The sequence below is a fragment of the Sus scrofa genome, chromosome 4, assembly GCF_000003025.6.
Source record: "Sus scrofa isolate TJ Tabasco breed Duroc chromosome 4, Sscrofa11.1, whole genome shotgun sequence".
In the NCBI taxonomy this organism is placed as follows: domain Eukaryota; kingdom Metazoa; phylum Chordata; class Mammalia; order Artiodactyla; family Suidae; genus Sus; species Sus scrofa.
This window is the reverse complement of record NC_010446.5, coordinates 3,562,768-3,575,371: the sequence shown is the minus strand read 5'-3', so window position 1 is coordinate 3,575,371 and position 12,604 is coordinate 3,562,768. Positions and strand designations below refer to the sequence as shown.

The window sequence follows — 12,604 nt, the reverse complement described above, 5'->3', positions numbered from 1 at the left end:
AATGTGGTGATGAGGTTAACATGAGGTCTCCGGGGTGGCCCTAGTCCAATGGGACTGGTGTCCTGATAAGCAGAGAAGATGAGGACACAGGGACCCACAGAGGGACGGCTGCCTGAGGACACACAGAGAAGATGGCCATCTGTAAGCCAAGGAGAGAGGCCACAGAAGGAACCAACCCTGCCGACACCTTGATCTTGAACTTCTAGTCTCCAGAATTGTAAGAAATACATTTCTGTTGCCTGAGCTACCCAGCAGTCTATGGTGCTTTGTGATGGTAGCCTGAGCTTGACATGGAGGTAGGTGTACTATTTCACAGATGAGAAAACAGCACATCATCTCGGAGCTGTAAAACGGGCAGCGTCTGAACCTGCATGAGAGTCCAAAGCTACACTCTCTCCACTGCACCAGGCAGCTAAGCACAGAGGCAGGACGGGCTTGGCGAGGGACGTGGACAAATGGCTGGTCAGCCCGGAGGACGAGCAGACTGGAGCCCTGACTTGGCTTCATTGTGGGCAGGTGCAGCTCCAGCCCTTTTACTGTGGGCTTTGTCATGTAACTTGCTTCAGACAACAGTATGTGGAAGGAATGACAGCACAGTAGCAGGGTCATGGCATAAGATACCTCACTTGCTGTCACCACCCTCTTGCACCTCCGTCATCACCAGGAGGACAACACACGATGGCTTGGAACAGAGCTGCGCCACCAGCCTGCAGACCAACAGTGAGAAAAAGCTGCCCAGCTGAGCTTTCTGGAGCAGTCAAGCCCAGCTGAGCCACAGTCTATGAGCAATAATAAATGGTTGCTGGGTTAAGCCTCTGTGTTTGTGGGTGATTTGTTACACGTCACTAGCTAACAGATACAGGAGGTCGAAAGAAGCAGTATATAACAAAACAGTTTCAAGCACAGACTCTGAAGTCAGACTGCCTGGGTATAACTCCTGGCTCTGCCGCTATTTTGCTGTGTGACCTCAGGCAAATCATTTAGCCTCTCTGATCTTCCATGCCCTATCTGTAAAATGGGAATACATGAAAATATCTGATGGGATTGTTGAGAGGATGAATTAATTGAGATGGTGTCTGCAGAAAAACATAACCCCATGAAGGACAGCTCTATTATTGTGGCAAGTGGAGAGATTAAGCTTGTCCTGGGGTGCTCTGGTCAGCATGACCAAGACAAGCAGAGGAGAGACTTTTTGTCTTTTTCTTTTGTTTTAACATCAGTGCCATATCCACTTACTAATTTAGTAAGGTAGTGAGCTCCCTGTCACTGGAGGGGCAAGCAATGACACTATCCTGAAAGGGTAGGATCTGAGTCCTCTTGACTGTCAGACGGTACTCACTGAGGCCAGTGCTTCCTGTATCCACCCCATGATCCCAGGCAGGTGAACAGTTGGGTAAAGGAGAGAATGCTGGGCGAGAGGACAAAGGACCTGGGACCAAGTTCCCCAGCTACACCGTGTGACCCTGGGAAGCCACTGCATGTCTCTAGCTTCATCAGCACAGGAGAGTTAATCCCAACCATACCCACTTCACAGGGTTGTTACATGGATGGAACATGGTAGCAGATAGGGCCCCGCTCTGTAAGTCAGACAATACCAGGGACAAGCAATACCCGCAAAGCCATGCATAGAGATGTCACTCCAGGCATATTGTTGGAAAAGCCTTCCACCTCCAGAGGTCTGTCTTTCGCTAGCCCAGGCCGGGCAAGTACACAGCAAGCATGCAAACACTGTCAATTCTGTACCCACGGCAGACATAACGAATCGATCACACGGCACTCCTCCTCACTGGGGTGCTTCTCAGCCCAGAGTTCCAGCAACCAAGCCAAATGGCTGGACCAGCCGGATCGGGCAAAACCTGCCATCCTGGGAGCTAGACCAAGGTCCACTGGCTCCCCTGCCTCCACCTGGTTCCATGATGTCCAGGAAACTGTGAGTTCTGAGAGACAAGTGCACCTGCAGAACCCCTAGGACAAGCTGTGTCCAGGATGAGGGCGGAGTTTCACAACTGTCAACTCCAGTTTGCCAACCCGGCATGACCTGGTCCAGGCCACATAAATCTGGCTAAGAAAATGCTCTGAAATAGTAAGAACTTCAAAAGAAAACCACTTCCAACACTGCTGAGTGCTGCTGAAATTGTGTGAGACCAGAGGCCCTGCACCATGTTTGTGCTGTTGTTTATGGAACAACACACAGCACAACCAGGTACTCAAGCCCTCTGACCTGGGAATCCCACCACCACAGCAAACCCTTAAGTAACAACCAGCAGAATCCCCCTCCCCCATACACACACACGTTCAATAAAGCACTATCTATAATTGGTTAAAAAAAAAAAGAAAAAAGGAAAGAAAAGACACATTAAAATACTATAAACAGAGGAGTGGCCAAATAGATGGTAGTACGTTCATTTAATGGATATGGAGCTGTGAAAATAAATTTCCCTTAACACTGCAAAAACACAAGGCAATATTTGCTATAAAGAGAAAAGGACTCTGAAATGCTAGGCATACTGCCACAGACACTGTGGGGGCCTTCTGATACTTATCTTCACTTCCTCCTCACCTTCAGAACCTGTTGGGCTTGAAAAGTAACAAGCCACATTTCCCAGACTCCCTTGCAGTGAGGGTTGGCCATGAGACACAGTTCTGGCCAAGGAGACATAAGCAGAAGTCCTGCCATCTCGGAGAGCGGTTTAGAAAAGGAGCCGGCTCAGCAGGTACACGCCTTTGTCTTTTGTTCTTTCTCTTATTCCTGCCAGGAAGGATGCTGAAGGTGATGCTGGAGGGGGAGCAGCCACCTTGGAACCATAGGGCATCAGCCTGAGCACTAAGCCAAGCTAAGACATCTGAGCAGAAAGACAGAAGGAGCCTGGGTCTCTGAAAACATCAGGGAGCCACCCGTCAGCCCGGCTACCTGCCCCAGACTTCTTTTCTGCTGTTTGGTCCGGTCACCCTTACCCGGGCTCCCTGCTAAAGGCAGCCAAATAGCATCCCTAACAGATTCCTGATGAAATGAGAAAAACAGCAGGCACATTTGGGCACCAATGAGACTGTGAACAAGAAAAGCTACAGCCATTCCGGCATATGACCACGGGACCCCAGGGGAGTGGCGGGCACTTTTCTCCCCTCTTTATAAAACATTCTCTGCCCCAGCTCACTACTTCCTCTTTTCAGTGATGTGCGAGCTCCTTTGTGAATCAACACACACTGGCGTCCACTTCGCCAGTGCCTGACTCCCTCTGGCCCAAACATTCATCCCAAATAGATGCTAGATCAATTCTGCCAACTGCCAGTGCCCATCGGCACTCAGGGTGCAGTCAAAGAGGTCACCACTGTCCAGAAAGGACACACCGGGAAACCCTCATCAGGACCAGACTCCGGGGGAACACGTGCCCACACCCTGCAGCATCCCTGGGCCAGGCCCTTTCCTGGGGCGCAAAAAAGACTTGTGCTTAGAGCCCAGCCTGGGCCAGCCCCGCATCACCAGCACTCATTTCCCACACGGAGTCGAAGAGATAAAAAGCTCTGATGCTGCACCTCAGATCACGGGTGCTGAGCTCCCTCCAGACTGGGGTCTGAGCTGGGCTGGAGCAGAAGCCCCCACGTTCCCCCAACACAACGCTGCCTAGAGCTTCTGTTTGACCGGAGGATGGAAAGCGTCCACCTGCCGCTCTCCCCAGTGCCACCGAGCTCACCCGTCCCGCCTGAGTGCCCCACCCCCACCCCACCTACCTGAGTAGTTCACCCCATCCTACCTGAGCGACTTACCCCATCCCACCGAGTGACCCACCTCATCCCACCCGAGTGACCCACCCCCACCCCACCCGAGTGGTTCACCCCCATCCCACCCGAGTGATTCACCCCCACCCCACCCAAGTGACCCACCCCATCCCACCCGAGTGACCCACCTCCATCCCACCCGAGTGACCCACCCCCATCCCACCCGAGTGACCCACCCCCATCCCACCCGAGTGATTCACCCCATCCCACCTGAGCAGACCCACTCTCATCCCACCTGAGCAAACTCACCCCATCCCACCTGAGTGATTCACCCCATCCCACCTGAGTGACTCATTCCAGTCCCCCAGGAAGAAGCATGACTCAGTTCCACCTGAGTCCCATTTCCCGTCCACTCAGACTGAGCACAGCCTGGACACCTCCGGGCTGCAGCCACCACCTCTGCGTGAGCAGCTCCCATGGCAGCTGCCAGCCCCTGGGCGCGGCCCCTCATCCCAAGCAGGCCTCACCTGCCCCTAAAACTCAGAGCACCCCAGGTATGTGCCCACCTTGCACACCTGCAACAAAGGACCAACACACACCACTGCCACATGCTTTCATGTGCACAGACCCAGCACAGCACAGGCCCCACTGCCACCTGCTGACCGCTGTCCAGGGGACAGATATGATGACTGTCTCGGCATCCTTGTGTGCACGGGGCCAGGCCGGGCAGAGGGAACAGCAGTGGTTCCAGGGTGTGTCAGGGAGGGGTGGAGGGAGGCAGGGCAGGGCCCCCAGGCGGCAGGCTTGTTGCAGCAGGGCAGGGGCAGGGGTGGGGATGCCACGACAACATGCCATAGAGTGAGACCTCCTGTGTCCCTCAGCCCCGGGCCAAGGCCTGGGGACGCTGGCCGCTGGGAGGTCATTCACCTTCCCTTCCAGGATGCGCCTCCCGTCTGGCAGGGCTGGGGACAGCCAAAGGCTGTTTCACAGGTGGGTGTCTCCTCCTGCCAGGTGTCCGACAGGCTCACAAAGGCCCCGTCACTAGCAGTGGCCTTGGGGACCAAGATCACACATCTAAGCCACGGGAGTGAGAAGAGCGGTCCCTAACCTGCCATCTTCCCCTAAAAGGCATAGCTGACATTTAAAAGCCAGCGGCCTTCGCTTTGCACCTGCCCAGTGGCCTCAAGGCCCAACTGAACATGAAGGTGGCCCTGAGCCACTCAGTTCGAAGTGCCCCCAGCTGTCGGGGCCAGGGGTACCCCTCGGCCTCCAGCAGGCACCCCGAGCAGCCCTGGGTACCAGTAAGTGCCCTGGCCTGGCCTGGGGACTCAGGTGTCCACTGGGGAGGCTGGAGAGCAGACACAAACCTGGGGTGCCCTGCAGGAGGCGTGAGGGACCTGGCTCTGACTCGAGGGATGCTGTGCAAGTGGGTTAATGGCAGAAGAAGACGGTGGCACAGGCTGTAGAAAGGTCACCATGGCTACAGGGCAGAGGGTGGCCTCCCCGGAAGCCACATCTTCCCAACAGGCCTGGGATGGGAAAAACCTACCATCCAGGCCAGGGCCCCAGGCCCCAGAAGCTCTGGCCTGGCACCACCACTCCCTCGCCATGGGACGCTCCTTCCGCTGGATGCCAGAAGCATTTCTGTTTCCGGGGGTGCTCTCTAAATGCAGAGCAGACACCAGGCAGCCCCTCACCAGGGTCAGGGCCATGGGACCCAGCAGAGGCGGAGGCTGGAGAGAGGCAGGGGACAGGGTGGCCCCAGAGGGTGAGCCAAAGAGCAGGGCTGGGAAGCTGCAAGTGACAGCTCCCCAATTTGCCAAGAGCTGGCGGAGTGCACAGAGGCACTAGGCACCTGCCAGCCATTGTCATCACAGCCAAGCCCCAGGGCTGTGAGCAGAGGCCTTTCACAGCATGTTCTGGCATGTTCTCTGATGCCCAAGACCCACAGACGCCAAGCTCTGCGTCCCCATTTCACAGGCAACAGGGTCGTGCCATGGATGAGGCCTCCAGGACACAAAGATATGAGCAGTCCCGCCTGTCCCCCAAGGCCCTTGGCACTGTCTCTGGGGGCAGGTGGCACCATGACCCACCCATCTAGGTGGTAACCGAGGCCAAAGGTAGGGCCTGGTCCTGGGCCCCTCTGCTCTCCAGATGTCTGGCCCAGCATGCCCTCTGCCACACCACAGTGTCTGCTCGCCCACCTCCCCACACCTCACTGCCAGCCAGGGCTCCTCCTCCCAGGGCTCCTCCTGCCCACAGTGAGAGGGAGGGCAGTTTAGGGCGAGCAGCCATGCCCAGCTAGGCCCTGTCATTGCTCTGGACAAGACCACAAGAAGGAGCACAGCTGGGGAGGCGGCCAAGGCCCGCAAACACTTACCCGCTGGGGACTCTCTGTTTCTCGCAGGCCCAGGGGCAGACATTTCTCAGTGTCCTGACAAGCCAGGCCAATGCACTCGTGTGGGCTCTGAAATTTTCTCATCTTCCCCAGCTGCAAATTTTTCCATCCGTCATCCCTTCTTCTCTGGATCCACAGTACATAATTGTTTTGTGCTCAGAGATCAACGTCAGGGCCTTGAACCTGGGTTCACTTCAATCCAAGTCACAGAAGCTCACAGGAGCTAGAAGCTCAAGACAGGTGCGTGCAGCGAAGGGGCTGCTCAGAAAAGCTGGCGCACTAACTGCGGGCATTAACAGAAGGAGAGACTCAGACCAGTGGGGGTGACGCTCTGCTCTCCCTGCCTGATCGGACCAGCCTGGAGAGCACACTGCAGGCCAAAATGGCTCAGAGGAGAGGGGCCCAGCTTACGAAGGCAGGCCCTGGGGCCATCTCCAAATTCCCAAAGACTGCTATGGGGCAGGAAGTCAACCAAGTTCTCCTCAGCCTTTCCCAAGGAGATCTGTAAGCCACGGGATGGGTGCCTTCAGCCTAAAAGGCAGAGCTTTCGGAGTTCCTGATGTGGCTCAGCAGGTTAAGAACCAAACTAGTATCCATGAGGATGCAGGCTTGATCCCCGGCCTCGCTCAGCGGGTTAAAGGATCCGGTGGTGTCACGAGCTGTGGCATAATTTGCACACGTGGCTCAGATCCTGCGTTGCCATGGCTGTGGTGCAGGTCAGCAGCTGCAGCTCTGATTCGACCCCTAGCCTAGGAACTTCTATATACCACAGGTGTGGCCCTAAAAAGAAAAAAAAAAAAAAATGGCAGAACTTTCTCCAGGTAAAGGTTCCAGAGTTGGGGCAGGCAACTCTGTCCAACAGAAAAGTCCCTTACAGAAACGAACACAAGACACCGCCCCCCCCCATGGCTGGTACAGAGAAGGCTGTCCCAAAGGGCCGAGAGGAAGGTCCCCGCCCAGACTCTCACGCCCCAGATTCCCCTGCTGATCAACTCTCTCAACAGGGCCCAGGGGCCCCCTTCATCAGCCCAGGGCCTTACCTCCTAATTCTGAGGGTGCTGCTGACAGGTGCTACCCTCCCCCTGCATCTTCCCTGGTCCTCTGGCACAGCTGGTGTGCTCTGCGCCCTGACTCAGAGGCAGGTCCCCGGGGCTGGCCGCCTGTCCGTCCTGGCTCCCAGGGCCAGTCACACCCTGGGCCACTCCACCATCCTCCCAGTCCAGACTCACCCACACCCTGTATGTCGAGTTCCCTCCTCTCCTGAGCCCGGGCCTCCGAGATCCACTTTCTAAATGGAGACTCTCCTGGCCCCTCCTCAGGTGACCTTCGTAGAGACTGATCAGTCCCCTGAAAGGGCTCCTCCAGCACACACACCTCCCTTCCACATGGAGGCCCATAGACAAGAGCCTCGCGCAATGGTCTCAGTGTTCATCCAAACACAGACATCTCATCGCCTGTGAAGGAATGAGCTCCTGGTCACTGGAGGCATTCAAGAAAAGCCTGGCTGATAAGGGAGGAGCCGGGGTGCTGATGATGCTCTGTTTCTTGATCAGGGTGCACGGCTGGGTTTGTTGACAAGAATCACTGAGCAATACGCTTATGATATGTGCCCTTCTCTGTATGAATAGTCTACTTGCTTAGAAATTTTCAAAATGAACAATGATTGGGGTTGGCTGCCCATCCGGCAGGAAGGAGGTGAGGCTGGAACAACTCGAAGATGTCCCTGTAATTGAGGCATTAACACCAACAGAGCCCTGCTAGGGGCACGGTGCACCCCCCACTCACCTCACACAGGGCCCCCCCAGCACGTGGGAGGAGCTGGGGAAAATCTCATGGGACGGAGAAAAGAGTGGACAATGAATGGAACTGCGTGAGTGCTCAGAGCGACGGGAAATGTGTGAAAAAGTGAATGACCGCGTGGAAGGATGAATGGCTGCGTGGAGCATGACACGCACGGACCGGGGGGCTAAACAAGGGCAGCATGGGATGGGTGGGCGGAGGCGTGAACTCAGGTGTACGAGGGATGGGTGGGTGCAGGTGTGAACACAGGCCTATGGGGGATGGGTGGGCATGTGAACTTGGATCCGTGGGGGATGGGTGGATGGAGGTGTGAACACAGGTGCATGGGGGAAGAAGTTACATGGAGGCCTAATTCACCTCCTGCTCCTGCTCTGACCTCCTGAACTCAGCAGGTGAAAGTCAGGGGTGCCCCAAGAAGGACAGGTGAGGGCAATAGGTGCCCGCACACTGGGTCTCCTGCGTTTCCTGCCCAGCTCAGTGCACGCGGCATGGAGTCGCATATACCCTGGGAGAGCCGTGTCTCTCAGGTCCCCCAGAGTCAGAAGGAACCCACCTCTCAGCCTTCTCCAAGACATCAATAATTAGAAGGCCAAGGCCACAATGAGTAGTGCCAGGTCCAGGCAGGCCTACCGGAGGAGCCGAACAGGGCACCTCATGCCCCGGCACCTGGCCAACTGCCACGCTGGAAGTCACAAGGAGACCCCAGCCCTCAGGTCCCCTCCACAAGTGCTGGGTGGGCAGGGCCTCCCCTGGGTCTGGCTGAGCAGGTCTCCTAACCAGGGAAAAGCAGAAAGGCACAGATGGAATATTCCACCGGGCCATCCCTGGCTCCTGAGCGGAATCCATACTTGGAGGCTGAAGTAAGAAGATCCTGACGGCCTGGCCAGTGCTGGAGCTGAGGGAGGCGGGGAGGGCAGGGCACAGCTGGGGGGGGGGGGTGGAGGCTGCGCCGCCCCGGGGGGCAGAGGCCAACGGGACCTCTGGGCAGCCTGCTGGCGGCACAGGAAGGGTTAACCAAGCCTAGCTGTCCCTGCGCGCACGCTGGACTGCACCCAACTGTTTGGGTTGCCAGCCCCCTCCAGCCTCAAGGCCAGGCCTTATCTTGTCATCTAGACGGTCCCCAGAGCCTCAGAGGCAGCACGGGTGAGGAAGGGACAGGCTCACACCAAGACTGTAAACCCATGAATCCAAAACTGTGCCCAGGCGTGCAAGAAATGCTTTCCGCTTGGTGAGAACTCTGCCCAAGGCCCCGAGTGTGAGCGAGCAAAGGGGGGTGTCCCACGGCAGTCTGGTTTCAAGCGGGCGGTGGGGGCGGGGGGTGAACCACGGATCAAGGAAATGGCAGGAACCACAGAACCTTCTCGGAGTGTGCCCCACCCCCAGCCAGCGACCCCGGCTCCAGAGCCAGTCACCCCGGTCCCTGCAGCAGCCACCCCACCTTCAGACGGGCCCAATGCCACCCTGCCCCTCCTTGAAACAGCAGCACAAATACACACCCATGTCCCTTCTTGCCTCCTTCCCCGTGAGGACTGGCTTTCAAATGTCCTCTTAGATCCTCCAAATGAGAACTGAATTCTAAGCACAGCTTCTTTAATGACCCCGAAGGTGCTAACACTTTGGAAGACGGATGTCAGAGTCAAGAAAGACGTGTCTGGAGGTTCTCGCTGTGGTTATGGGGGGGGGGTCCCTGACTGTGGGGCACAGTCACGGCCTAAAGCATCTCCTGTAGGAAGATTATCGCTTTACGGGGGGCTCCTTCGACCACCAGGCCGTAGCCCCAGCAGAGACATTCAGACCAGGCACTCGACAGCCCGGTCCAGGCCCTGGCCCCATGCCTGAGCCCCCCACCATTCCTACCGAGAGCTTGGGGGGCGGGGGGCAGGAGGATTTCCAACCACGCTGCTCATCAGACAAGCACAGTAGGGCGCGCAGAAGGAAGGAGTTCTTGTCTTGAACGCGGTGGAGAGAGAGTTCCCAAGGTCTAGGGCTTGCCAAATTTAGAATGCGACGCTGTCATCTCCCGGGCAGCAGCTACAAGTGGCACAGGCATCAGGAGCAGCAAGAGGGGACGGACAGCACCCAGAGCCGCCTAACCCAGGGAAGCAAACCTGCCCTCGTGGAGCCGGCGGACCTGGGCTCTTCCCACCTTAAGACAAAGGGGGCTGTGGCCGGGGCTCCCGGGAGAGGTGGGTGGCATCCAGCGTGAAGCCCCTCCCAGGGCCTCTGACGAAGATGCAGCCCCAGGTCCAACACAAAGTGGTAATTACAGATGTTCTTAAAATCCATTTCACAGACTGAGCTAAGAACCGCATCCGGGGGGCAGCGCTCATCAGCAGAGGCTGAGTGCCTGTGCTTCCTGCCCACCTCGCAGCCTGGAGGCTAAAGCTGAAGCCGACTCAAGAAATCGCTCAAGGTTAGACTGAAAAGAAGAAGGTCCGGGAACATGCCCTGGACTCATTAACATCACTGTCCAACAAAAGACAGGTCCTTGGAGGGCCTGGCTTGGGGCTGGGTTTGGTTCTAGGCCTAGGAGCATCTTAATTTGCATTTATATTAAAAAAGAAGAAAACAAACAGAATTAACTAGAAAGGTGCTTTGTTTCCTGTAAACCTGGGCTCTTCAGAGCTAAGCAGTTTCTTAGGGTTGAGAGTCTGAGGCTCGGCCGAGGTCAAAAATGGTGGATTCACAGCGACTAAGGGGAGACAGTCCTCTACCAGGCAGCACGAGGCATCCCGCTGGCCCTTCAGAGTCCCCCTGGCGGGTGGTGACTGTGCCACACCCCTTCGACGGGTGGGGAAACTGAGGCTGGGAGTCAGGAAAGGACCCCATGGCCTTCCAGTCTGACTGGACTCAGGCCCAGCCCAGCCGGCAGGCTCCAGGCTCAGCATCTTTCCACGGCAGGGTGGCTGAGGAAGGACCATTTTTCTCTCTACCCCTACATGTACACTCCAGCCTTTCTTTCTGGAACATCAGTTGGAGAGTCAACAAAGGAGGTGGAGAAGAGTCAGCACGGTCCCCAGCTGCCCCTCTGCTCCTGTGCAGACTGGAGTCCCACCTGCAGGACCTCTGGCTAAGATCACACTCTCCACGCGGCCACCGTGCCTTGACCCCTTCTCTTTGGTGTCTTAACCTCTAGAAGCAAATGCCCAGAATTGCCCATCAGAATCAATACACACAATCAATAGGGACTTTATCAGGTAAACGGGAAATCTCTGGGTTTGATTTTATCTCCAGCCCACTCCTCGATGTTGTCACTCGTGGACCAGCCAAGCGTTTCCTTGCTCATTTCACTACTGGAAGCCTGCAGGCTGGCAGGTTTCATCTGTTTGGGTTGGGGGACATCACTCAAGGCACTTCAGGGAACCATGGGCTCCTCCCCTCCCCAGGGGTGGTCAGGTTTACGGGCATATTTCTTGCTCTCCGGCTTTCCAGCAAGCAGGCCCCGGCCTGGCAGGATGGCCGCCCTGCGCATCTGTGTGACGACCACGGCTCACGCTGGAAGTTTAAAGACAGAAAGGACGGTCGTGACCGCTGACCCCTTCAGGAGCTGGAAGCACACGGGGGGAAAGGAAGGACTTTGCTGTGTTCTGGCCGCTGGACCAAGGGCACGTGGCAAGAGGGAGCAGAGCTGGTTACGCAGACAGCAGAAGGACCGTTTCCTTCCGAAAACATAAAAACCTACACCAATGAATTAAACATTTCAAACAAGATGACTCTCTAAAAAGTCTTTTCAACCAAGGAGAGACAAGCCGTCCTGTGCTGGCGCTTCCTGTTGCATATGGCACTGAGAAATCCTGTTTTTTCAGCATGCAGAGCTTTCCAGAGAAAGAAAAATATCAAGGGGAACATGAGAGGAGGAGGTCCAGGGAAGTCAGGAAGCACGGATGCAGAGAAGGATGGGAAGAGGAGGCCTCCTTCCCGGGCACAGGGGCATCAAAGACGGAGGGGAGCCAAGGAGAGATGGCCCCGGGCCAACACGGTGGCCCTGACAGGTCCAAGGAGGTGGCCAGGGAGAGGCAGGGCGCCTCGCTGGGAAAAGTTGCAAACCACAGATACACAACCCTGCCTCCTGCCCATGGGGAGGGCATCGCACATCCACCGGATGAAGTGACCTGCTCGAGTTCCCGCAGGTCTCAAAGTGTGATGGCCACAAGTTCTCTGAGCCCCCTGGCCTCAGCGGGGGTCCTGCCCTGGGTACCCAGGAGAGACTGCCTTGTGGGCCGTACCTTGGGGCTCAGGACCCAGAGGAATCCCCAGGGTGGGACCAACTGGACCCTCTGGAGGAGGGGGTAGGGCTGAACTTCCCCGCTTCTGGGCAGTAAGCACACTTGCCTTACCCACTGTCACAGCCTAGGGGTGGGCTGGTCCTCCTCCACCCCCACCCCCAGCTGCCACCGCCCCCCATCCCCAATCACCAAAGAGCAAACTCTCCCCTCCCAGGGGCCTGGCACGACCAGGCTCCAGCAGTGGAAGAAGAGACGCCAGGAAGGAGGAGAGCTGAAATCTGGGCTCCGCTCGGAGAAAGCTGGAGGCTGGCGAGGGTCAGCGCCTCCCACGCTCCAAGAGCAGTTCCCTGCAACCTGAGTCGGTTTCCGTGCGGCGGGTGCCAGGCCAGCCCTCTCCAAGTCCCGGAGAGGTAGTAAGTGTAAGGCTTGGAACCCCGCGCAGCCCAGCCCGCGCCGGGGCGGT

General features: G+C 56.9%; 1 protein-coding gene across 1 annotated transcript in view; it reads right to left on the bottom strand.

Annotated features, from left to right (window-relative positions):
• KCNK9 (potassium two pore domain channel subfamily K member 9) overlaps positions 1-12,604 on the bottom strand; it is an 81,163-nt gene that overhangs the window by 67,877 nt on the left and 682 nt on the right. The gene's annotated exons all lie outside the window — the stretch shown is intronic.